Source organism: Balaenoptera physalus, assembly GCF_965194825.1.
Source record: "Balaenoptera physalus genome assembly, chromosome: 12".
Taxonomy (NCBI): domain Eukaryota; kingdom Metazoa; phylum Chordata; class Mammalia; order Artiodactyla; family Balaenopteridae; genus Balaenoptera; species Balaenoptera physalus.
Genome location: NC_138897.1, coordinates 60,858,054 through 60,883,321, shown reverse-complemented (window position 1 = coordinate 60,883,321; position 25,268 = coordinate 60,858,054). Strand labels below are relative to the sequence as shown.

Below are 25,268 nucleotides of genomic sequence, written 5' to 3'. Positions count from 1 at the left end.
GTGTCTATTCTATTCCATTGGCTATATGTCTGTTTTTATGCCAGGAGCACACTGCATCAATTACTGTAACTTTGTGTTCAGTTTTGAATCAGGAAGTGTGAGTCCTCCAGTTTTGTTCTTTTTCAAGATTATTTTGGCTATTTGGGTCCCCTGAGGTTTGATATGAATTTTATGACAGATTTTTCTATTTTTGCCAAAAAACATCATTGGGATTTTGATAGGGATTGCATTAAATCTGTAGTTTGCTTTGAGTACTATTGACATCTTAACAATATTAAGTCTTCCAATCCATGAACATAGGATGTATTTCTATTTACTTATGTCTTTAATATCTTTCTGCAGTGTTTTGTAGTTTTTATAGTAAAAGTCTTTTAGCTGCTTGCTTAATTTCTAAGTATCTTATTCTTATTGAATAAGATATATATTCTTATTCTTTTTGAATAAGATATTCTATTGTAAATAGATTGTATTCTTAATTTTTTTCCTTGCTGTTCATTTTTCATTGTATAGGAATGCAACTAATTTTGTGTGTTGACTTTGTATCCTGATGCTTTGCTCAATTTATTTATTAGTTCTAACAGTTTTCTTGTGTGGAATCTTTAGGGTTTTCTACACGTAAGGTCATATCATCTGTAAACAGAGATATGTTAACTTCTTCCTTTCCAATTTGGTTGCCTTTAATTTTCTTGCCTAACTGCTGTCACTAGAATTACTTATACTGTGTTGAATAGAAGTGGTGAAAGCAGGCATCCTCGCCTTATTCTTAATCTTAGAGGAAAAGCTTTCAGTCTTTTAGCATTGAGTATGATGTTTTCTGAGGGTTTCTCATATATGGCTTTTATTATGTTGAGGTAGTTTACTTCTTTTCCTAGTTTGTTGAGTGTTTTTATCATGAAAGCATGTTGAATTTTGTCAAATGCTTTTTCTTCATCAGTTGAGGTGATCATGTGTTTTTTCCTTCATTTCATATGTTGAACTCTCCTTGCATTCCAGGAATAAACTCCATTTGGCCATGGTATATAATCCTTCTAATATGCCACTGAACTCAGTTTGCTAGTATTTTGTTGACGAGTTTTGCATCAATGTTTATAAGGGATATTGGTCTGTAGTTTTCTTTTCTTATAGTGTATTTGTCTGACTTTGGTATCAGAGTAATGCTGGCCTCATAAAATGAGTTAGGAAGTGTTCCCCCCCCCCCCTTCACTTTTTTTCTGGCAGTTCAAGAAGGATTGGTGTTAGTTCTTCTTTTAAAGTTTGGTAGAATTCACCACTGACTCCATTAGGTCCAGGTGTTTTTTTGGTCAGGAAATTTTTGATTACTGATTCAATTTCCTACTACTTACAGGTCTATTTGGTTTTTCTATTTTTTTGTGAGTTAGTCTTGGTAGATTTTGTGTTTCTAGGAAATTGTTCATTTAATCTTGGTATCCAATTTGTTGACATACAATTTTTCATAGTACTCATAATTCTTTTCATTTTTGTAGAATCAATAGTATTGAACACAGATTCTTGATATTTGGAGGACAGCATCCTTATTGCTCACCTTGTCTCCCATAAGCTGTGTGCAAGCTGTTCCAGTAGCACATGCACAGCTGCCTGCCATGAGACTGGTGGATGGGTGCTGGGTAGCTGCTGCAGAGCTAAGAGCTGAAATTGACTGAAATTAACTGCAATTTACTGTCCAAGTCTTTCCCTGAAGTGGTAAGCCTTCAATAAACTCCAGAGGTCCAAAATAGTCACATCATACAGATTCTGCCAGTGCAATTTTTATATGGGTGGAGAGGGGGATTCCTGGTGCTTTCTACTCCACCATCTTCCCCAGATCCTCCCCAGCTAGAGCTTTTGACTTGCTCTTATCTAGACTGGTTGCTTGGTAGGATTTCTGAAAAGCTGATATCTTAGCTCTCTCCTCTTATAATAGGGAAGAACAAATATGACTCCATGTTGGATCTGTTTCTTTTACTTTATCCTTTGTTCTCTCTTGCCTATGCTTAGTCATGCTGGCTCTGCACCTTTTGTAAAGGAGTGTTGTTTATAGCCTGAAATAAACAGGATAACCCATTCTCAAGGCTCTGACCTTTAAAGGTATAACACTCTTCTGTTCATATAGAAATAAAAAGTTGCAGAACAGAGAATAACATTTGTCTTGTTAGAGGTTTACAAGAACATCATGAACTGAACTATGTGGACAGCTGCAGGAACAAAGGATTCTGACACCAAGAAGTTTGCAACAACCAACCACACCCCCTCCCCTTTTAGTAAAAAAGAAGCCTGATTCTAACACGGGTAAGAGACACTAGTCTGCCATCTTCTCTGTCTGCTGGCTTTCTGAATAAAGTCACTGTTCCTTGCCCCAACAACTCGTCTCCTGATTTATTGGCCTGTTGTGTGGTGGCAGAATGGTTTGGACTCGGTAGCACTCTCCTTCATTATGGGAATTCTTTCCAAGTCTGTTGATTGGATCACTTTTCCCAGGGTCTCATGTCTTCATCTTTCTTAGTTTACTTATCCAGTGGCTTCTTGAGTAGAGGTAACTGGGAGACAATTTTTTGAGATATGTTTGAAAATGCCTTTATTCTCAATTCACCCATAATTGATATTTTGGTTAAATGTAGAAGTCTAGATTGCAAATAATTTTATTTCATAATTTTGAAGACATTGTCTTCCAGATTCCAGTATTTCTATTGAGAAGTGTGATTCAATTTGGTTGTTGATCCTTTGTGTGTAAACTGATTTTTCTTTTACTCTCTGAAAGTTTTAAGAGCAATCTCTCTGTCTCAGAATTCTGATATTTCTTGGTGAATTGCCTTAGATTAGGTCATTTTTATCCACTGTTCTGGGTTCTCATGGATTCTTTCAATGTGAGAATATTTTCTTCAGTTTTGGAAAATTTTCTATTTTCTGCGTTCTTTTTTTCCTGAAACTCTTTCATTATGATCTTGGACCTCTTGAACTTAGCCTCTAATTTTCTATCTTTTCATACCTTTGTCTTTTTTGTTCTACTTTGTGAGAGATATCCTCATCTTTATCCTTCAGTCATTCTATTGAGATTTTCATTTCTACTACCATTTAATTATTATTATTATTTTTTTAATTTTTGGCTGTGTTGGGTCTTCGTTTCTGCGCGAGGGCTTTCTCCAGCTGCAGCAAGCGGGGGCCGCTGTTCATCGCGGTGCACGGGCCTCTCACCATCGCGGCCTCTCTTGTTGCGGAGCACAGGCTCCAGACGCGCAGGCTGAGCAGTTGTGGCTCACGGGCCCAGTCGCTCCGCGGCATGTGGGATCCTCCCAGACCAGGGCTCGAACCCGTGTCCCCTGCATTGGCAGGCAGACTCTCAACCACTGCGCCACCAGGGAAGCCCTCTACTACCATTTAAAAAAATTCTCAAAGCTCTTTTTTGAAATTTTCTTTTCTGCAGTATTATATTCATGCATCATTGATGCAAAATCTTATTTCTCTCTGAGAATACTGATGATACAATTAAAACTATTTTTTTTATTGAATGGTCTCTATTTCCTTCAAGTTTCTTTATCTGTCTTTGGTTTGTCTCGCTCCTAAAACTAAGTCTTTCTTCCAGTGTCTATTAGCCTTAGTCTGTGAATTAATATTTGAATGTGGTCTGCTAAGAGGCTGATTGATTGTGTGTGTAGGGCATGCTGACCATGGTCTTCACAATAGGCTGAGCTGATTTAGTTGTTTCATTGAGGACACACTCAATTATCAATATTTTTAGTTTCTTTTTGTAAGTTGGTCAGATTCTGCAGATAAGGATCTTCTAGTCTCCTGCAAGTGTTCTGTGAGCCAAGTCAGGGAAGGGGCTGGGTTTCAACATCCAATCTCCTTCAGTATTGTAGCCCTTTAATCCTCCTTCAGTATAGTACCCCTGGCTTCAACTGTGTGGGGTGTCCCAGTCCAGAGGACCTCTATTTTCCCACTCCTTGGGGTGAACAAGTGGCAGTCCCTCAGCTGAATAAATTAGGGAAGTTCATTTGGGTCTTCTTAATCAAACTTTGAACTTTCTTCATAGTTTTAACTGCAACTTCACTTCCAATACCAGAATTTCCTAGAGATGCTGATTTCTGAGGTCTTCGAAGATACTGGTTTGTAATTTAGATTTCTGCTTAGTTGTTTCCATTGACAACTTAAGATTCAGTCTTTTCTATTCTGCAAAGTAAATATCCATTCATCCTTCTGCTTTGTATCTCCCCACACATTCCTGCCATTTAAAAAAATAGACTTTAATTTTTAGAGCAGTTTTAGGTTCACAGCAACACTGAGTGGAAAGTACAGAGAGTTCCCATATACCCCATGCCCCACATATGTACAGCCTTCCCCATTACTGATGTTCCCTCACTGGAGTGGTACATTTGTTACAGGTTATGAACCTACACTGACACATCATTATCACCCAAAGTCCATAATTTACATTAGGGTTACTCTTGGTATTGTACATTATATGGCTTGAACAAATGTGTAATGACATGTATGCACCATTATAGTATCATACAGGATAGTTTCACTGCCCTAAAAATCCTCTGTGTTCTGCTTATTCATTCTTCACTCCCCCAATCCCTGCCATTGTTTTTTCAAAGTCTCCTTGTGCTTATGTTTGTACTTTCTTTTAAAAATATCTCGTAAGTTTAAGGCAAATGTTCTCCTTTACAGTTTTGTTAGTGGGGATTTACAATATAGAAGAGGCAAATGTGTGTGTTTAATCTGCCACATGGTAACCAGCCTGAAAAAATATTTTTTAAAACAGGGCGGTGTACAAAAATTTCATTTCCAGAAATTCACTCTAAGGAAATAATTGGAAATGGAAACAATACAAACAATTAAGAAACAGAAACCTCATTAAATAGAGTTGGGAGATGATCAGGGGAAGCTCTCATTCTCTGCTATGATAGCAGAGCCCAACAGAAGAAGGAAGTCGCCTCTTCTTTCCTGGCAAGGACTCAGCCAATGAAAAGCCATAGGCTCTTTGTTTACTATAGCCCTCCCAACTTCCTTTTCCCCTCTATAAAAGAGTTCCCCCGTTGCTGGGCAAGGACTTACACATGGCTCACCATGGTTGCAGACCTGGAATTGCAATTCTCTGCTGATCCTAAATAAACCCATCTTTGCAGGAGAAAAAACCCCCAAAAAACCCCTCAAAACAAACAAAAAAACCCCAGAGTGATGTACATTTTATTTATTTTCTCAAATTTGATGGTCAAAAAATAACAAATCAATATATCATAGTTAAACATCAGGTTTCAGGACGTTTCATTTTTGCTTTGGATTAGACAGTGAAACACTTAAGTAGTTTATTTTTGTCCTAAAGAAAATGTCTTAAAATGTGGACATTATGCCTTTCAGTAAAATAAATATAGTTGGTAGAACGTTTCACCCTTTCCCCTCAAAAACACTATTAAAACCTCAACACTTATACAACTTCAAAATGATCATTTTGCTCAATATTTAATTTCTAAGTAATTGAGGCCTGGGAATTAGGTGGCATCTTGAAGCTGTACTTTCTGTTTCTGGAAGAAATGAAACTACAGCCCAGATGTTTTGAGGGAAGAGTGATGATGATGGAAAAGGCGAGGAGAGGGAGGTTATGGGTTAGGAAAAAAAAAATCAGTAAAATACCAGCCTGAGGAAGAATTGTCTCTTAACTGAAGTATGACTGGTTTTGGTGTCATTTATGCTTCTTTAAACTCCCTCTTCATTAGAGAGCTAATGCTTCCAACATGTTCGAGTTTTCTCATGAGAAGGAAGGCAGCTCTTATAAATCATACACTGACTTTAATTATATGTGTTCCCTGGATGGGGGTGGGACAGTGGGTGAAATAGGTGAAGGGGATTAAGAGGCAAACAAGCCTCCAGTTATAAAATAAATAACCCACAGGGATGTAATATACTACAACATAAGGAATACGGTCAATAATATTGTAATAACTTTGTACGGGGACAGATGGTTACTAGGCTTATCATGGTGATCAATTTCATAATGTGTACAAATGTCAAATCACTATGTAGTATACCTGAAACTAAGATAACGTTGAACATCAACTATATTTCAGTAAAAAAATTTATATATGTTACTTCTCCAGGAATATTTACATTTTCAAAGAGGGTATGAGAAGAGGCATTCTTAGGTTACTCTAATGATGAAATTTTAGATGTCTTGATTACTTTATGTAGGCTGATTATTTTGCAACAATAGTTCTTTGCAGAGGCACCTCAGTTAATCTTCTATTTTTGGCTACTTTGTGAGACCACCCTGGACATCCTTCCTCACTTCTCCCAAAGGGGACATTTCTGGAAATCTTTCTTCTGATGAAGTATTTAGCTCTAGTTTGAACCTCATTCTATCTGTGATAACTGTTGGGTTTTTCATCAAATTCTGTATTATTTAGCTAGCAATATTTGCAAATCCTTTATATAATTGATGTAATCTCGTTTTCCTTCTCATTGCAATGGTAAAAACCAGGATAAGAAAAGAATCAGAAATAATGCTACTGGAAATGATTTAACTATTATCAATTTTTTAATGTACAAACTGCTTGTATAGTTAGAAAGCTTAAGAGTACAAATTAAACAATGATTATAATTAATTAAAGTTTAGAAGACTAGATATTATCAAATCCAAAAGACTTTTCCTTTATGCTAATGATAATTAATTATAAAAATATGTTAATAAAATGATTTCCTTCATAATAAAAACCATGAATAAACTTAGAAAAAAACGTGTGAGAAGTATATCAACAAAGTATATGTAACCTTAGTTGTATTTGATTGAAACAGAATTAAATCTATCTATACATAAATTTGGGAAGAATTGATATCTATAGAAAGATTGACATTATAGAGGTATTAATTTTTTCCCAATTTAGTATTTAGATTAATACAGTTCTAATTAAATACATTAAGATTTGTTTTTTAAGTAGGACACTATTTTTCTGAAATTTGTGTGGAAGAATAAGCGGGCAAGATATGCAAAGACTTTTAAAAAGAAGAATTATGTATACTTACCATAATTGCCATATAATAGGATATATTATTAAATAATAGTACTTAAAATGTGTTTCTGATACAAAAATAGACAAAAAGTAATGGAAAAGGTTAGGCCAGAAACAGACTCTAATATATAAACTTAATAGATGATTAAGTAGGCATCATGATAAATATCAAATTTATAAGTTTTGAATAACCAATTAAGGAAAATTGGCTAGAAAAGTTTTAAAATCTAGTTCAGATTCTTATAATTTTAAAAAGAAATTTAGGTGTCCTGATGAGTTAAATTAAAACTATCAGACTATAAAATGTTAAATGAATATGTACAGAAATAGCTGATATCTCTATGTATAAGAATTCTCTAGGCTTAAGTTGATAGAAGAAATTACACAGAAAATTTAATAGGTTTTATTTAAACAAGAAAACCTTTTATGTAGGAAAAATTAAAACCCTAAAATATTTAAAAGGCAAATAAAAACTATATAAAACAATGGGCTTTTTATATATATGTATATATGACAAAGAATGAATATCTTCACTATATACATATAAAAACAATAGATATCAATAAAAAACAACAAATCTGTTAAAATATATTGGCAAAGAAAAAGACCATTTACAAAGTACTGGAAGAGACTGGGTGAGAAAATACTACTGTAGAGAAAATGTTTATTCTCTCTGGTAGAGAAATGTAAAGTGAAATAAGAAAGAAAAGTTGTATTTTTATTATGTTTTCAAAAAATTGATAATTGGTGCTAGAATGAGGACTTGTTATTGCCTCTGATAGTATAAACTAGAAACTTATGCAGTTTAGCAATATGCAACAAGAGCTTTAACAAAGAAGGCCTTTGAAGCAGTAATATGGCTTAAGGAAATCCAGCCTAAAGAAATAACCCTGACACCAAAAGTACAAGGAACAAAAGCAAATGTAGACAAGTAGGATTACATCAAACTAAAAACTTCTGCACAGCAAAGGAAACAGTCAACACAATGAAAAGGAAACCTACAGAATGGGAGAAAATATTTACAAGCCCTATATATGATAAGGGGTTAATATATCCAAAAAACATAAGGAACTCTTACAACTCAATCAAAAAAACCCCAACAAATAACCAGATTAAATAAAGGTCAAAGGACTTGAATAGACATTTCTTTAAAGACAACATACAAATGGCCAACAGGTATATGAAAATATGCTCAACGTCATTAATCATCAGGGAAATACAAATCAAAACCCCAATGAAATATCACGTCATGCCTGTTAGGATGTATATAGTAGCAAAAAAGCAAAAGACAGTACATGTTGGCAAGGATGTGAAGAAATTGGAATCCTTGTACAATGTTGGTGGGAATGTAAATTGGTGCAGTCACTATGGAAAACAGGATGGAGGTTTCTCTGAAAATTAAAAATAGAACTCCATATGATCCATCAATCTCATTTCTGGGTATTTATCCCAAAGAATTGAAACCAGTATCTTGAAGAGATATATGCAGTCTCATGTTCACTGCAGAATTATTCACAGTAGCCAAGATATAGAAAACACTTAAATGTCCATCGACAGATGAATAAAGAAAATGTGGTATATACGTACGATGGAGTATTATTCAGCCTTAAAAATAAGGAAATCTTGCCATATGCAACAACATGGATGAACCTGGGGACATTTTGCTAAGTGGAATAAGCCAGTCACAGAAGGACATATACTGCCTGATACCACTTATATGAGGTACCTGAAAGAGTCAAGCCCATAGAAACCCATAGTGGAATGGTGGTTGCCAGGGACTGAGGGGAGGAGGAAATGAGGAGTTGCTGATCAACAGGTATCAAGTTTCAGTCATGTAACATGAATAAGTTCTAGACATCTGCTGTACAACATCGCACCTATAGTTAACAGTACTATAGTGTGCATTTAAAGATTTGTTAAGAGAGCAGAACAGTAAGTCCCCTACACACGAACGAGTTCTGTTCCAAGAGCACGTTCGTTAAGTCCAAATTATTCATAAGTCCAACAAAGTTAGCCTAGGTACCCAATTAACGCAATCGGCTATACAGTACTGTACTGTAATAGGTTTATAATACTTTTCACACAAATATACATAACAAACACAAAAAATAAAGAAAACATTTTTAATCTTATAGTACAGTACCTTGAAAAGTACAGAAGTACAGTACAACAGCTGTGATACAGGGGCTGGCATCGAGTGAACAGATAAGAAGAGTTACTGACTGGAGGAGGGAGAGGAGGTGGGAGATGGTAGAGCTGAAGGATCGTCAGCAATAGGGATGGAGGGCAAGCTGCAATTTCACTCATGCCTGACGTTGATGGGCACAGGTTCTAGTTGCTTGCTGCATTCAATTCTATCTACCCTCTTGCTTCTGGACATCCTGGGCTTGAAATAAAGACACTGTACTACCGTACTCTATACAGTACAGTAAAGTACACAAAAGCACAACCACTTGTAGAGGATGCATGCACGTAGCAGTGTGCGCCAGACATGTGAACTAACTTACGTGATTAGACATGTGAATGCACGTTCGTATCTTTGAAAGCTTTCAACTTGAAGGATCATATGTAGGGGACTTACTGTACTCACATTGAATGTTCTTACTACAATAAAAAAGAAGAAATCTAAATAAAGATTAAAAAACTGATGTGTAAATGCCTTCTGAAGTACAGTTTATAGTGCTGAAAAACTGGAAACTAAATACCCCAAAATAAAAAAAAGGTAATAAAACTGTGGTATATCTATACAATAAATATTATATTACAATTAAAAACATTTGCATAGCATTTCTAATAACATGTTAAGGGATAAAAGTAGAATCCAAATTTAAATGTAGTAGTTTCACAGCTATAGAAAATGCATTTAAGAAATAGAAGGAAATGCACTAGAATATTTGAAACATTTGGTTTTGGATTGTGGGATAATGAATATTATTTTTTCTTCTATTAACTTTGATGCATTTTCTAAATTTTTTCGAGAGGCATCTTACATTGTAATTAGGAAAAATAAACCATAAAAACAATCACAACCCTTTTTCCACATAAAATTTGACTTGCTTACATTTTTAGTTTCTCTTTGACTTTTTCTGTAACATCCTACCTTTCTTTTTCTCCTTTTGAATAAAAATTATTTTTCAAATATTTTTATTTTTTCATTTCTTCATCAACTTCAGTTTTCTTTCCCCTTTTCTTCTTCATCATCTACCTACTTTTTTGTTCTTTTTTGTAATTCTGCATCTTTCTATCATCTTTGTTATGTTCCAGCTGGTCCTTTATTCACTTTCTTATCTCAGTAAAGTCTCTTCTGGAAGATTCCAATTTTATTGCCTCAAAACTGACTTTGTCACATTAGAAGTCCTTTTCTCTAGTTCATATCTGTTAAAGGCTCCACATTATATTAACAGTAAAAAAAAGTCAAAGGCAGTGACACATGCCTCTGTGTAATCAATTTTCTAGCAGCTTTAAAAAATTCACAGTTATGTTTTCTATTTTCAGTTATAATAGGGTATGAATGTAATTAATCCATATAGTATGAGAATTGTGAAATATAAATCCTTCCTCAAATGTTGCATGATAGCATTGAGCTTATGGAGGGTGCTAAACAAACATTAAATATTAAACTGTAAGAGGTCTTGGTATTCACTTTTTTCTGGGTTTAGTAATCTTTTATAGATGTATTTGAAAAGATGATTACAAATATATTTTCTTTTAGGCATAACCTTTTTCTCTTTTCCCCTGCTCACTCTCATTTCCAGTAAAATCTTTGTTATTGCTTCCTCAACTCTACCTCATTCTTGGTGGTCATACTTTGAAGGCTGAGGAAACAAAATGAGTTTTCAAATTCTGCAAGTTTCCCCCTTTGTATTTTCCCCCTTTTGTATTTTGTCTCCATAAGGAAATAACAAGTGGACCTAAGTAATCATTGATCAGGCAGTCAGGGCTTTTGAAAAAGGAGATTCAGGCCTGCGGGTTTGAGAAGAGTGGCAAAGGCCACCCTGCAGCCTGGCTGGTGACGGGAGTGTGGACATGTGCTACTTGGAGTGGAAACTTCCTGACACTTGACCCACATGCGTACACTTCAGCTCAAAGATAGAAACTCACCCTCATGGTCCCCCTGGGGGTCCTTCAGGGCAGGTCCCTGGGACAGTGCAGGGCTAAGCACTGGTGAAATTAGTTTTTTTTCCTTCTCTGTTTGGATTTGTTAATTGGAGGCTGATGAAACAATAGGACATTTTCTAGCTTGGAATTTACTGAAACATAGGCTATTTTCTTAGAAGGATATATATATAGGTTAGGGAAAAAATAATCTGAATTGAATTTATTTTGCTTCACATCTGCCAGTTTATAGCTACTGTTGTAAAAGAAAGCTTTGATAGATAATAGCCAGGGAAATTTCCTGTATCTTTGGGTCCTGCTTCCAGCTGGTCTCTTGAGGGAGAGCTGTTAATAAATCCTCATATGGGGTGGGGAGGAGAGGACACTTTCCTGCCACATAAAATATTAATTTAAAAGTGGATCAAGGCAGTTCAGCAGCAAACCTGCTTTTTGTCTCCTGGAAAGTATGCCTCTGCTGCTGATTTCTTTCAGTCACAGAGAACTACAATGGGACTGCAGAATTCTTTTTGTTTCTATTCAGCAGGGGTTCAAGCTTTAAAAAACCTGGAAATTCTGTCACCTATACCTTCTCATATACACGTCACCACAAAATTAAATTAAAAAAATCAAACCATTAAAAATAACCTGTGACCATCCAGCCTTAACGGGAATATGAAAGCTGCCTGATTGGGGTTCCTGAGCTTTCTTCATTGTCAGAACGTTCCTTAGGCTGACATGGCTGGTTGTGAAATGTTTATTTTCCACACCTTCCAGCCTCAAAACCTCCCTGATCCCATGGGAGACATCAGCTCTGAAAGAAGGAAAATGGTCTTTGGCTTTCTACCATTCATCTTCTTTTCTTTTTTCTCTCATTTCTCTTTCTTTGTCCTCCTGCATGTCTCTCCTCTACACAGATACACACACACATACAGACACACAGACATCACACATGCACACAGACATACACACATTCACACACACACAGACACTGCACACACAATATGATGCACACACACACATACACTTGTAGACATCACACACACATGGACACAAACACCATGTACACACACACAGATACCATACACAGACATCATGCACATAGACGGACATTCCCCCTCCCAACATACACATGGGTAAACCTTAGATTTAGATTTCTGCTATATATTAATGGTTTTTAATGATATTTTTGTTGTTGTATCTTTAACACAGTAATACTATTTGGCAATATTTGATATCATCTGAGAACCCCTATAGAGTTGTATCACACTGTTTTCTTAAGACCTCTCTGGTTCTATATGACCTAATGCAAATTTCCCTTCTTTATTAGGCTCTTGTAATTAATCATGAGGTAGGATTAAAAACAGACAGGCATGTGGAAATATGGAAAGAATGAGTAAGGAAGGCCTGACCAAATGGAGACTCTGACTAATGTCCAATAATCAGGGTTCTAGTGAATTTGCTATTTCTTTTTAGTTTACTTCAGTAGAGGAAAATATATGCTGACCCTGAATCTTTACTGAAAAATGCAAGATATGTGAGTATACAATTATTTGTGAAATTCAAATTGCGTGTTAACTGATTATCACAAATGACATTAATAAAGGAGGATCATTTCACTTCTAATGTTGTTATTTTTCTTTGTTAAGAAAGGCTAAAAGGGAACTTGAGAAATGAATGTGTTGATTGCAGGTTATAAAAAGAGGTGGTTTAAAAAAACCCAGCTTCTTCTAATAATAATAATAATTATAGATTCCTAAACTGTAGGAAAAGGGTAAAATGCAATGTAAAAATGAGATCGGTATAAATATCAATATCAGAGAAGAAAAACAATATGTGAAATCAAGTATAAACCTTAGAAGAGCGAGAACTTGCTTGGGATTATTGTTAATTTGTATAAATAAAAGCAAACACAACTTTGTAAGTCATTATTTCTTTTTAATTGAATGGTAGTGGAATGAAGAGTGCTTTCCAATCGGAATTAGGAAGATTTTCCTGGATTTTATGAAAAAGCAAGAAGTAATCCTTTCATATAATATAAAATCCTCAAAGAAATGTGATGAATTATTTTTAAGAAAGAACTGTATATTTCAAATTCATTGAGTTTTTACAGTCTATAAACGTACAGTTTTCTAAACTTAAAAGCATGTTACAGGAAGTCTTTTAAATTTTCTCTCTAAAATACTGAAATGTTGGGGTTTTATTTTTAGTCTCGGACTGTGCAAAGAGGCTGTTGACCTTCACTGTCAATCCACAGAAATTTATGTAATTTTCCAAGTAGAATAATGATTGTCATTCAGATGATAATGTTGAGATTCTTCTATTTGATCACAGTATTTTCAGAGTGAAAGAAACATTCAACAATTGGAGGTTCAAAGTTCTAAATGTGACCTTCAGTGAGATGGGTCTCATTTGCCTTCAGTGCATAAAGTCTTTCGCTTGCTGGGTTTAGGTAGGTTTGAAAAAAGTAAAAAGAGAGTTTTAATTATGAAGTAAATTGAAAGCAGGATTTTTTTTTATAGTTAATGCACAAAGCTCTTTAAATCATACAATGGCAAAAACCATGAAGAAATGCCTATTCCATATTGAACAGATTTGTCTGTATGAGTACAAAGGAGGAAATACTTCTTTGTTGTTGTATTCTTTTATTTTCAGGCTCTGACTCCATATTTAGGACTTTGAATTACAATTGATTCTATACTAAATTGAGGGAAGCATGTGTAAGAATGATGAATAAATTTTGTTATATGATGTCCAAAGCTGCCTTCACAGAACCTAGAAAATGTACTCCCACTTCTTTGGGAGTTTTCTTTCAAAAAGGATTGGAAAAAAAAAAAAAAGATAAAAACTTTCTGAAAAGGCTTTCACTGATTGAAGAGAAGTTTGAGGACTGAGGAGGAGGGTAGTAAGTAGAACGTGTGAATCACATACTGAATTGTGCATTAATGCAAAGGCATACAAAGCAGCCAGCGCAGATGTAGGCTATTCTTCAAGAAACTAGGAATGCTGTATCCAAATCTTAAATCTTTCCTTGAGCTTCTGGGGATATTTAAAAAGTAATCTAACCTTTCACAATCTGAGTTGGGGATAATAGTGTGGGTGTTGGAGTGAGGGTGATTTAACTGTGACATTTACTGCTTCATTGATCACCAGGGTTTATTTGGAAGATGTGACAGACTTGGCAGCTGTTCACAGTGTACTATGTGCGAGTCCCTCAGAACAGGTTAACTTGCAAGAAGAATATGTACGTAGTCTCTTCACAGAGAGAACGAATCAGTTTAGGTCATGTTCTGGTAGCAAACAATCCCAAATCACAGCATCCTAAAATGGCTCTAACACTGCTACTTCGGTTGAGAGTGATGACCTGTTAAGTTCAGACAGAGGGGTAATAGGATAAATCAGTGGCTGCAGGAATTAAAGCAGCAAAGTGATAGTGTTTAGTGGGTACAGTTTTCTCCTAGTGTCATTGGGATGACACTTTGCTTCTTGCTGGTACTCACTAGTAGGATAAAAGAAATAATCCCAAGCTTCATTATCATTTCCCCAAAATATTTTAGGGGGACAATGGAAATATAATAGTGATGACTAGGGAAAATTGTTTATGACCTTTCATTTTCTATCTTTAAATCCCGAGACAAGGTGAATTACGTCAGCTATCTGGTAGGAGTTGGGTATTCTCTACCGTGAAGTGAAGGAGCTTTCTCAGTCATTTTGAGGTTCTAGTCAGAGATAAATGATTTCATCCAAAGAAGCCAGTGAAAGCCAGATTTTAATTCTACCTCTCTTTCCCTTTTGTCTTTCTATTCTATGAAATAACTCCCTTTGTGATAATGTGAACTAAGCACAGATTACAGATATCTCAGACTGTCAAAGCTGTGAAATATCAAAAACCAAACTCTACATATTGAATAAAACAAAGTAAAAAGATGAGTATATTGCAAGGCTTTTGACTTGCAAGCTGGGAAACTCCAGGCTACGGGAGCAATGAGTTCTGAGCTGCTCACAGACTAAGGGGTCTTTATGCAGTAAATGGGGAAGTTATTTGGCTTTTTCAGCTGATTGGTTGCCTAGTGGTCTTCTTCCCTGTTTGGATCAAGGTAGCAAAGTCAGAGGAACAAGCAAGTCCAGAGATGGCGTGAAGGTACTTGGCATTTGGGAACTGGCTTGTGTCCTTTGCTGATTTCTGAGAAGAGCTGTACATTCCTGTAAGGTTAGGTTAAGTTTCCCTTATGCACCTGTGCTGACTCTCTCCATTTTGTCCATGACATAAGTAACTCCATTTTAGTTTGGTTCTGCAAATGTGACTAAGATCTTTACCAGAATATTTTATGCATAGAGCCCCAAATTAGTTTATAACACACATAATAAGAATATATTTGACTTATCTGGATTTTCTTGAATTAAAAAAACCACATTGCTAACATCCCAGCGAATTCCTCCTTCCCCATGCATTTTTATGTTGGTACTCATCTGGCTCTAAGGTCTGTGACAGAGAATTTGAACAGGCTTGGAAAACTGCATCCCACGTTTTCTACTTAAGTGACATCTCTGTGCAGTCGTCTGTCTGAGCTGCAGCAATTTCTCCTTTGCATTCTAGGGGAGAAATAAATTTAAAGCATAAAAATAGTTCTTGGATGCCTAGCACATACTAGGCAATTTAATCAGAGTGAGGAAATTCCATTTTCTAGTTGCTAGGAAATGGCATTTCTGTACATTTGACAAGAAGAAGGATCAGGAGTTGTGTCTGATACAAAGACATATTTGAGTCAAATTAATTTGATTCTGACTACCATCAATAAAAGGTGAAATATTTGTCATATGGAGGCAGCTTTACACATATAATTTCCAAAGTTGTTTCTTAGATTTCAATTGTTTTTAATCATCTATTAAACTCTACAATTTTTTTTTACTACAATTCATTTCAGTGTATAAAAACTTCAAAAATGGGCAGTCTGTTTCAGTAAGAGAAAATGATATATCATTTTAATGGTTGAATATACCAATTAATTAGTTTAGTTCTTACAAAAGGAAAAAAATGAGGAAAACCATGTAATAGCCAACATACTACTTAGAGTAACTAGTAAAGTATATATCTGGTTAATAATGGTCTTCAAAGAGTATTGAATGTTATTTTGTGATACTATTAAACACATTCATAGAAACAGTTTTTCTTCTTTATTCTACTGACAGTAGATTTTTTCCAGTAGGCAAAATTTTTTTTAAAGAGCTCTATTGAAATATAATTTCTATACCGTAAAATTCAGTCATTGTAAATGTACAAATCACATTCAAATCTGGTCTTAAGATGACTACTATCCTCTCAGAAAGTTCCCTTGTGCCCATTTGCAATCAATCACTGCTCCTATCTCTAACCACAAAAAAGTGCTGATGTGCTTTTGGTCTCTCTAATTTTTTAAAACATGAAACCATTAAATTTATGCTACAAATAGAATCATACAACATGTAGTTTTTAGGGTCTGGTTTCTTTCAAAAAAGCATAATATTTTCAAGGTTCATCTGTATTGCAGCACACACAGTAGTTTGTTACTTTTTGTTGCTGAGTACTATTCCATTTTATTTATCCATGGGCTAGTTGATAGACATTTGGTTTGTTTCCATTTTTTGGCTATTATGAATAATGATGCTGTGAATATTCATGTAAAAGTTTTTGTGGGGACAACTGGTTTTATTTCTTTTGAGTAGATACCTAGGAGTGGAATTTTTGGGTTATTTGGCATGCTTATGCTTAAAACTTCTTGAAGACACCACCAAACTGTTTTCTTAAGAGGCTGTGCCATTTTGCATTCTCACCAGTGATACATGAGGGTTCCAGCTTATCCACATCATTACCAACACTTGATATTGCCAGTTTTTCTGATCATAGCTATTCTAGTGTGTATATAGTGGTATTTCCTTTGTGATTTTAATTTACATTTTTCTGTGCAGTGACTAATGATGTTGAGCATTTTTTCATGTTTATTAGCTATCCATATGTCTTCTTTGGTGAATGTCTATTCAAATCTTTTGCCCGTTAAAAGAAATTAGGTTATTTTCTTGTAATTGAGTTGTAAGATTTTTTAAAAATCTATATGTTCTGGATGTAAGTACTCTGTTGATATATGATTTGCAGTTATTTTCTCCTAGTCTGTAAATTGTGTTTTCATTTTCATAATGATGTCATTTGACAAACGAGAGTTTTAAATTTGGATGAGGTACAATTTTTCAGTTTTCAATTTTTTCTTTCATAGATCATGTTTTTAGTGTTATACCTAAGAAATTTTTGCTTAACTCAACTGTGTTCTTCTAGTAGTTTTATAGTTTAGTTCTACATTTAGGTCTATGGTTTATTTTAAGTTACTTTGGTCCATGGTGTGTGGGAGTGTGTGAGAAAAGGATATAGCATGAGGTAACAGTCTGAGGTCATTTATTTTGCATATAAATATCTTTTGTTCTTTTGAGTATTGCCATATTAACACTCGAGTCTTCAATCCATGCATATGGAACATTTCTCCATTTATTTAGGTCTTTTAAGATTTTTCTCAGCAATGTTTTATAGTTTTCAGAGCTCAGCCTTTTAAATTTATCCCTAAATATTTCATTTTTTGATGCTTTGATAAATGTAATTTTTTCAGTGTACAACATAATAATTTAATATATGTATATATTGTGAAATGATCACCCCAATAAGTTTAGTTAGCATCCTTTACCACACATAGTTACTATAGTTTTTCTTGTGATGAGCGCTTTTAAAACCTATTCTCTTAGCAGCTTTCAAATATACGGTACAGTAATTGTAGCCACCATGCTGTATCTTACATTTCCAGGACTTATTTATCTTATAACTGAAAGTTTGTAGCTTTTGACCACCTTAACCTATTTTCCAACTCTCAACCCCAGACTCAGACAGCTATCAATCTGTTCTCTGTGTTTGTGAGTTCCATTCTTTTTTTAAATAAATATTTTACATATAAGTGACATCGTACATTATTTGTCTTTCTCTGGCTTATTTCACTTAGCATAATGCCCTCAAAGTTCATCCGTGTCATTGCAAATGGCAGGATTTCCTTCTTTCCCATGGCTGAATAATATTCCATTGTGTATATATCCCACATTTTCTTTATCTACTCCTCCAATGATGGATATTTAGGTTGCTTCCATGTCTTGGCTATTGTAAATAATGCTGCAGTAAACATGGGGGTGCAGATATCTTTTCTACATAGTGATTTTGTTTCCCTCAGGTAAATACCCAGAAGTGGAATTGCTGGGTCATATGATAGTTCTATTTTTAATTTTTTGAGGAAACTTCATAATGTTTTCCACAGTGTTTGCACCAATTTACATTACCACCAACAGCACACAAGGGTTCCTTTTTCTCCACATCCTCATCAACACCATATTTCTTGTCTTTTTGATAATAGCCATTCTAATAGTTGTGATGTGATTTCTCATTGTGGTTTTGATTTGCATTTCCCTGATGTTTAATGATGTTGAACGTCTTTTCATGTACCCGTTGTCCATTTGTATGTCTTCTTTGGAAAACGTCTATTCAGATCCTCTGTCCATTTTTAAATTGGATTATTATTATTTTTTTATTGAGTTGCATGAGGTCTTTATATATTTTTGTTATTAACCCCTTATCATATATATGAATTGAAATATTTTTCTCCCATTCAGTAGTTTTCTTTTTCATTTTGTAGATGGCTTACTTTGTTGTATAGAAGCTTTTTAGATTGTAGTCCCACTTGTTTATTTTTGCTTTTGTTGCCTTTTCTTTTGGTGTCAAATCTAAAAAAATCATTGCCAAGACCAGTGTCAGGGAGCTTCCCCTATGTTTTCTTCTAGAAGTTTTATGATTTTAGGTCTTACATTCAAGTCTTTAATCATTTTGCGTTGATTTTTGTGTATGGTGTAAGATACTGGCCAAGTTTCATTCTTTTCATGTGGATATCCGTTTTTCTCAACACCATTTATTGAAGAGACTATCCTTCCCACATTTATTATTCTTGTCTTCTTTGTTTTAAATTAATTGATCATATACGTGTGGGTTTATTTCTGGGCTCTCTATTCTTTTTCATTGATCTATGTGTCTATTTTATATGCAAGTACCATACTGTTTTGATTACTACAGCTTTGTAATATAGTTTGAAATCCAGAAGTGTGATGCCTTCAGTTTTATTCTTCTTTCTCAAGATTGTTTTGGCTATGTGGAGTCTTTGTGGTTCATATAAAATTTGGGATTGTTCTATATCTGTGAAAAATGCCACTGAAATTTTTATAGGGATTGTACTGAATCTATAGATTGCTTTGGTTAGTATGGACATTTTAGCAATATTAATTCTTCTAATCCATGACAAGGAATATCCATTTATTTGTGTCTTCTTCAATTTCATTCAACAATATCTTATAGTTTTCAGTGTACAGATCTTTCACCTCCTTAGTTAAATTTATTCCTAGGTATTTTATTCTTATTGATACAATTGTAAATGGGATTAAAAATATTTTTTCTGATAGTCTGTTATTAGTCTACAGAAATGTTACTGATTCTTGTTTATTGATTTTGTATCCTGCAACTTTACTGAATTCCTTTATTAGTTCTAACAGTTTTTTGATGGAACCTTTAGGGTTTTCTATATATAATATCATGTCACCTGAAAATAGAGACAGTTTTACTTCTTTTGTTCTGACTTGGATGCCTTATTTCTTTTTCTTGCCTAATTGCTCTGACTAGGACTTCCTGCACTGTGTTGAATAAAATGGTGAGTTAGCATCCTTGTATTGTTTCTGATTGTAGAGAGAAAGGTTTCAGCTTCTTATCATTGAGTATGGTATTAGCTATGGGTTTGTTATATATGGCCTTTATTGTGTTGAGGCATGTTCTTCTATACCCACCTCGCTGAGATTTTTTTAATCATCAATGGATGTTGAAATTTGTCAAATGCTTTCTCTGTATCTATTGGGATGATCATATGATTTTTATCCTTAATTTTTAATGTGATATATCATATTGATTGATTTGTGGATATTGAACCATCCTTGCATCCCTTGAATAAATCACATCTTATCATGGTGTATGATCCTTTTAATGTATTGTTGAATTTGGTTTGCTAACATTTTGTTGAGGATTTTGACATCTATGTTTATCAGAGATATTAGCCTGTAATTTTCTTTTCTTGTAGTATCCTTGTCTGGTTTTAGTATCAGGTTAATGCTGGCCTTGTAAAATGAGTTTGGATGTGTTTCATCCTTTGCTATTTGTGTTAAATAAATGCATTTTTGTGTTAAATAAAGGATTTTGGGTATTCCATTATATTTTATCAGTTGATTCTTAGCTATATATTTTCAATTAAAAATATTTGTTTAGAGTTTACCTTATGCAGTTTTATTTAGTGCAATTTCTTTTAGGTATACACTAATTTATTCAAGTAAAATATATTAACTCTTCTATACAATAGCTCCTTTTCCTCCCCTTTTCTTTGTGCTACTACTTTCATATATGTTATATTGATATGTGTTTAAAAAACCCAACAAAACATTGTTATAATTTTTCCTCTAAATACTTTAATGACTTTTAAAGAAGTCAAGATAATTAAATATAAAAAGGTACTTTATTTTTTATTTATGCATAGATATCATTTCTGGTGCTCTTCATTCCTTTTTCTGCATTCAAGTTACTATATGGTATCATTTTTCTTTCAATATGAAAGAATTTGTTTAGAATTTTTTGTCACTTTTTTCTTTTTAACCAACAAATCATCATTTTTTGTTCAGTTGGTTTTTTTTTTTAACTTTCTTTTTTTTAATGGATAGTTTTGGTATATATAGAATTCTTGATTGCCAATTTTATTTTCCTTTCAGAAGATTGATTATGTTTTTCCACTTCCTTCAGGCCTCCATTGTTCTTATGAGAAACCATCTGATAATCATACTGTTCCTGGTACATGATGAGTTGATTTGTTTTTCACTAGTTTTACTGTGATATGATTAAATTTGGATACTTTGTGTTTATTGCACCTGGAGTTAATTGGTTTCTCTTTCATGGGGCATACAGTGATGTCTTTTCTCTGTTTTTTAACTTTCATTTTTAGTATTTACCCTGGCTTTGTAAGGGCTGCCCTAGAAACTCTTAAGTCTGCACAGCCTAGAGGTCAGACAAACATATGGACAAATATGCTCAAACATTTCTATCCAATAAGGCGTGCATTCTGTCAACTGATCTTATTGGGGTTGAGGGAGCCTATTCAGAGTTCATCTAGTTCTCCAGTCTCCTTTGGCTTTTAATTTCTGCCTAGATTGCTTGGCTCTTTTCCATACAAATGGTAGTTCCCTAGCAGCAAGCTATGTGGGAGATTTATGTTGCCTTTATAGTTTTCTCATTTTCAGGTTCTCCCAGTTAGATCTCTGACCGATCCACAGCCTGTTGAAGCTAGAACTGCAACTTCAGGCTAGCAAAGTTGCAAGTTTCCTTTGTTCATTTCCCTTCAGCTTTGCCACTTTTAGTTGATAAAATTGCAGGTTTTCTTTGTGTCTCCCAAGTTGATATTGCATCCCCTTTGGCAATAAAGCTGCTATTTTTTGAGGCCAACCCCTCATTGGTAAAGCTATTGCTTTTGCTAACTGAGCTGGGTGGGGGCTGAGGGGGTGAATGAAAGCAACCCCAGCTAAGAAGACCACTGACTTTCTGTGTTCTTAAGCAAAGTTTAAGTAGTTTTTCAAGAATAAAATCTTCTCAATTTGTTGTCTCCTTCTGATTGATTTTCAAAGCCCTGAAATATTTGCATTTGTTCACTTGCCTTCTCCTTCTCCTCTCCTCTTTCCCCTTCTCCTTCCTCTCCTCCCCCTCCTCCTCCTCCTGCTTCTTATTATTATAATGGATTCAGTGACTGCTTCAGACCATTATATCTGGAAGTCCCTTACATATTATCTTTTTAAAAAAATACATTTATTTATTTATTTTTGGCTACATTGGGTCTTCGTTGCTGTGCATGGGCTTTCTTTAGTTGTGCCAAGCGGGGGCTACTCTTCATTGTGGTGAGTGGGCTTCTCACTGCGGTGTCTTCTCTTGTTGCAGAGTATGGGCTCTAGGCATGCGGGCTTAGTTGCTCCGTGGCATGTGGGATCTTCCTGGACCAGGGCTTGAACCTGCGTCCCCTGCATTGGCAGGTGTATTCTTAACCACTGTGCCACCAGGGAAGCCCACATATTGTCTTTTTAAAGACAGTAATATGCTTTAAAATTATTTTTAGAGCTTTTAAAAATAATTTTAAAGGTTCTTTATAGCTAGTAACATAATAGTCTTTGGGGAATAATTCTATAACTGTCACTTGGTTAGAATATACTTTGACAGCATGAAATTTATTTCACACAAAGGCCATAATGATGATCTTATGCTTCAAATTAAGAATGATAAAATTAATAAGTTCTTAGAATATTTTTTAAAGAAACAGAGATTGGAACCCTCCTTAGCATACATGATATGAAGAGAGGTGACACATTCTTTTTCTTGATTATTCCCATTCATGTTTTTGGAGAAATTTATCTAAATTCAGCTTAGAAATCTTAAAATTGAATGAACAGAAAACATAAGGGGGTATAAGAAGCTGCTGAGGAAGAGATGGCAGTAATTTCCTTGTACCCTAACTAAATAATAAAAATAAATGATGTGTATACACATTAAATTTAAGCCTAATTGCTAATGGTCAAACTATTAACATTTTCCCAAACTAGGCTACATGATTTATGAGTCAGTGTTAAAAAGGTAAAACACTTGTGAAAGTGAACCAGACAATAAAAAAGTCTGTCTAGTCATTTAAAAATAGATAAATAAAATACACATCTTATTTACTCAGCTATAGAAATATAGTACAATGAATGTCATTTGTAATAGGAATCAAATTGTCCTGAAGTGTCTTTAGATGAATGTGTGGCGTGTGTGTGTATGTGCATAGGACAAGATAATACAGAGATGAATAATGGGGCAATTGCTCATACACACACCCACATATCCTTGTGGGAAAAGGGAGAGATTTAAAAATAAAAAGTATAATTTTATCTCTTGTCCTCATTAGATTAATATTAATTAATATTAATTAATTAATATTTTAAGTGATCCCTAGTGAGGTTTAATTGAGAACTTAATGTTACCCAAAGGATAGCCTAATAATTTCTATTTTTCCTGAACTTAAACATCACTTACTACCTTATTATTACATGTCTAATTTTTCTGTAAGAAATGTATCAGCTCTTATGATTTGGGCAGTGACTTTTTTACTTTTAGAGAAGTACCTAATTTACAAATGATTGATGGGAAGACTTTATATCATTTTCCAATATTTATTTTAGAAACATTATCTTCACAGAAACTTATTGCTCAACTCTCTTTAGGGTTGGCATAACCTTTTTATATGACTTTATCAATTCAACTGTTGAATTCTTTCACCAGTATTCTCTGTCCATTGGTAGATGCTCAATCTTGCTTATTGAATAATTGATGAGTATTTGATTATATTTAGTAGAAATAACTATATAAAATTGCCAGTATTTGACCATTTGACCTACAAAAATGTCAATTTTGTAAAGTTAAACCTAGAACATATTAATTATGAACAAGCTCCAATCCTATTTGGGTCTTTAAGCTTTTCCCAGGACTCAGTCAAAGACTGGAATGTCCTTCATTATCTTTGCTTACTTTTCATTGTCTCTTTCTCTCAAACTCCTATCTTTAACATGTAACTTATCTTAGACCTGCAACAAATACTCTTTGTCTCCTTAGGTATACATAACCATAAATTAAATAATTTATCTACAACCTCAATAGGAAGTTCAAACCTTTACTTGAACATAATATTAATGTTTTAAAATAAATCTCCTGTTTACATTTGTAAAGCATCTTATCTACTGAATTTCTTTTATAATTAAAAAAAATCAGTGCTGTCTTAGATTTTACATTCTTCGAAAAGAGGTCCTCTTCTATTAACTCAAACTGCAATATGACTAGTGCAATCCACTAATATCCTTAAGTGCTTGTGCATTATCCAGGAAGGTACTAGGGAAGTGTATGTAAAGTTGGCTGAGGCAGCTTAGTGGGGGCAGAGAAGGGACAAGCCTGGTCCTGTCTCAGTCCCTAGAGTTTAAACTTTGTATAATCTAGATGAGATAAAGTACACACACATGAAATGACATGAGAATATAGAAGTCTTGACACCCATATAGGAGTCTTTTTGGATGAAAAACATTTTTGGAAGTTTCTTAAGGGCTGAAAGTACTAGGAACATGAGTTAATTGGAAGGTCTGGAAAAAAAGAGGCAGTGTTTCTTTTATGAAAAAGTCAGATTTCATGGAAAAGGAAGCTCCTTTTGTCTGGCAAACTCACTGGCCACCATCTGGCTCTGTTCATTAAAGGAATAATACAAGCAGAGGAACCTGCTGCGTTGTGGCAAAGGTTGTAGCCCAGTGGGTTTCAAGTACTTAGCAGGAGATAAGCAGTCACATTCCATGTTCCCAGACACCTGAGGTCAAAGACGGATGTGTTCTGTCGATATGCTCTGGAAGATGCCCGCAGCCATGGGGTCAGACTAATACCCTTGGACATCTTTGGTTTTCTTATAGAGAATCAAAATTTAAAAGAAGTTTGTAAAACAACAGCTTTGACTGTGAGAGGCAGAAGATCAATATGAAGCTTGATCTGATCTGAGGAAGTTAGGGTGTTCTCATTTTTATTATTTTAAAATTTGTAGGAGAGAACTTCATTCGGTATCTTGGTAGAAGAAATCATATCTATGTCTGTATCTCTATATCTGTCTGTCTGTTTATCTATCTATCTATCTGTCTATTTACCATCAATCTGTCATCTATCTATCTAGATGTGTGTGATGTACTAGAAACAATAAATTTTGATTTGAATGATGAGCTTGAATTCTGGTTTCATTTTTTAGTAACTCTGCACTTTAGGTGTCAATAAATATCTCTGAACTTGAGCTTTCTACACCTTCAAAAGGCCTTATTTACTTCAGAGTTGAGTGAGATCAAGTGAGATATTTATGTAAAAAGATTCTGTAAGCAATGAGAGGCACAAATGTTAGTTATCCTTAATACAATCTAGAGAATTTTACTAAAGGTTTGTAGAAAGTAGAATAAATTATCTGTTACTGTGCTCAAAAGTGGATGGCAATATTTTTC

The 25,268-nt window shown here is 34.4% G+C and overlaps 1 protein-coding gene across 2 annotated transcripts in view; it reads left to right on the top strand.

Moving 5' to 3' along the window:
- The window catches only part of METTL4 (methyltransferase 4, N6-adenosine), a 393,372-nt gene that overhangs the window by 182,235 nt on the left and 185,869 nt on the right, over positions 1–25,268 (top strand). The gene's annotated exons all lie outside the window — the stretch shown is intronic.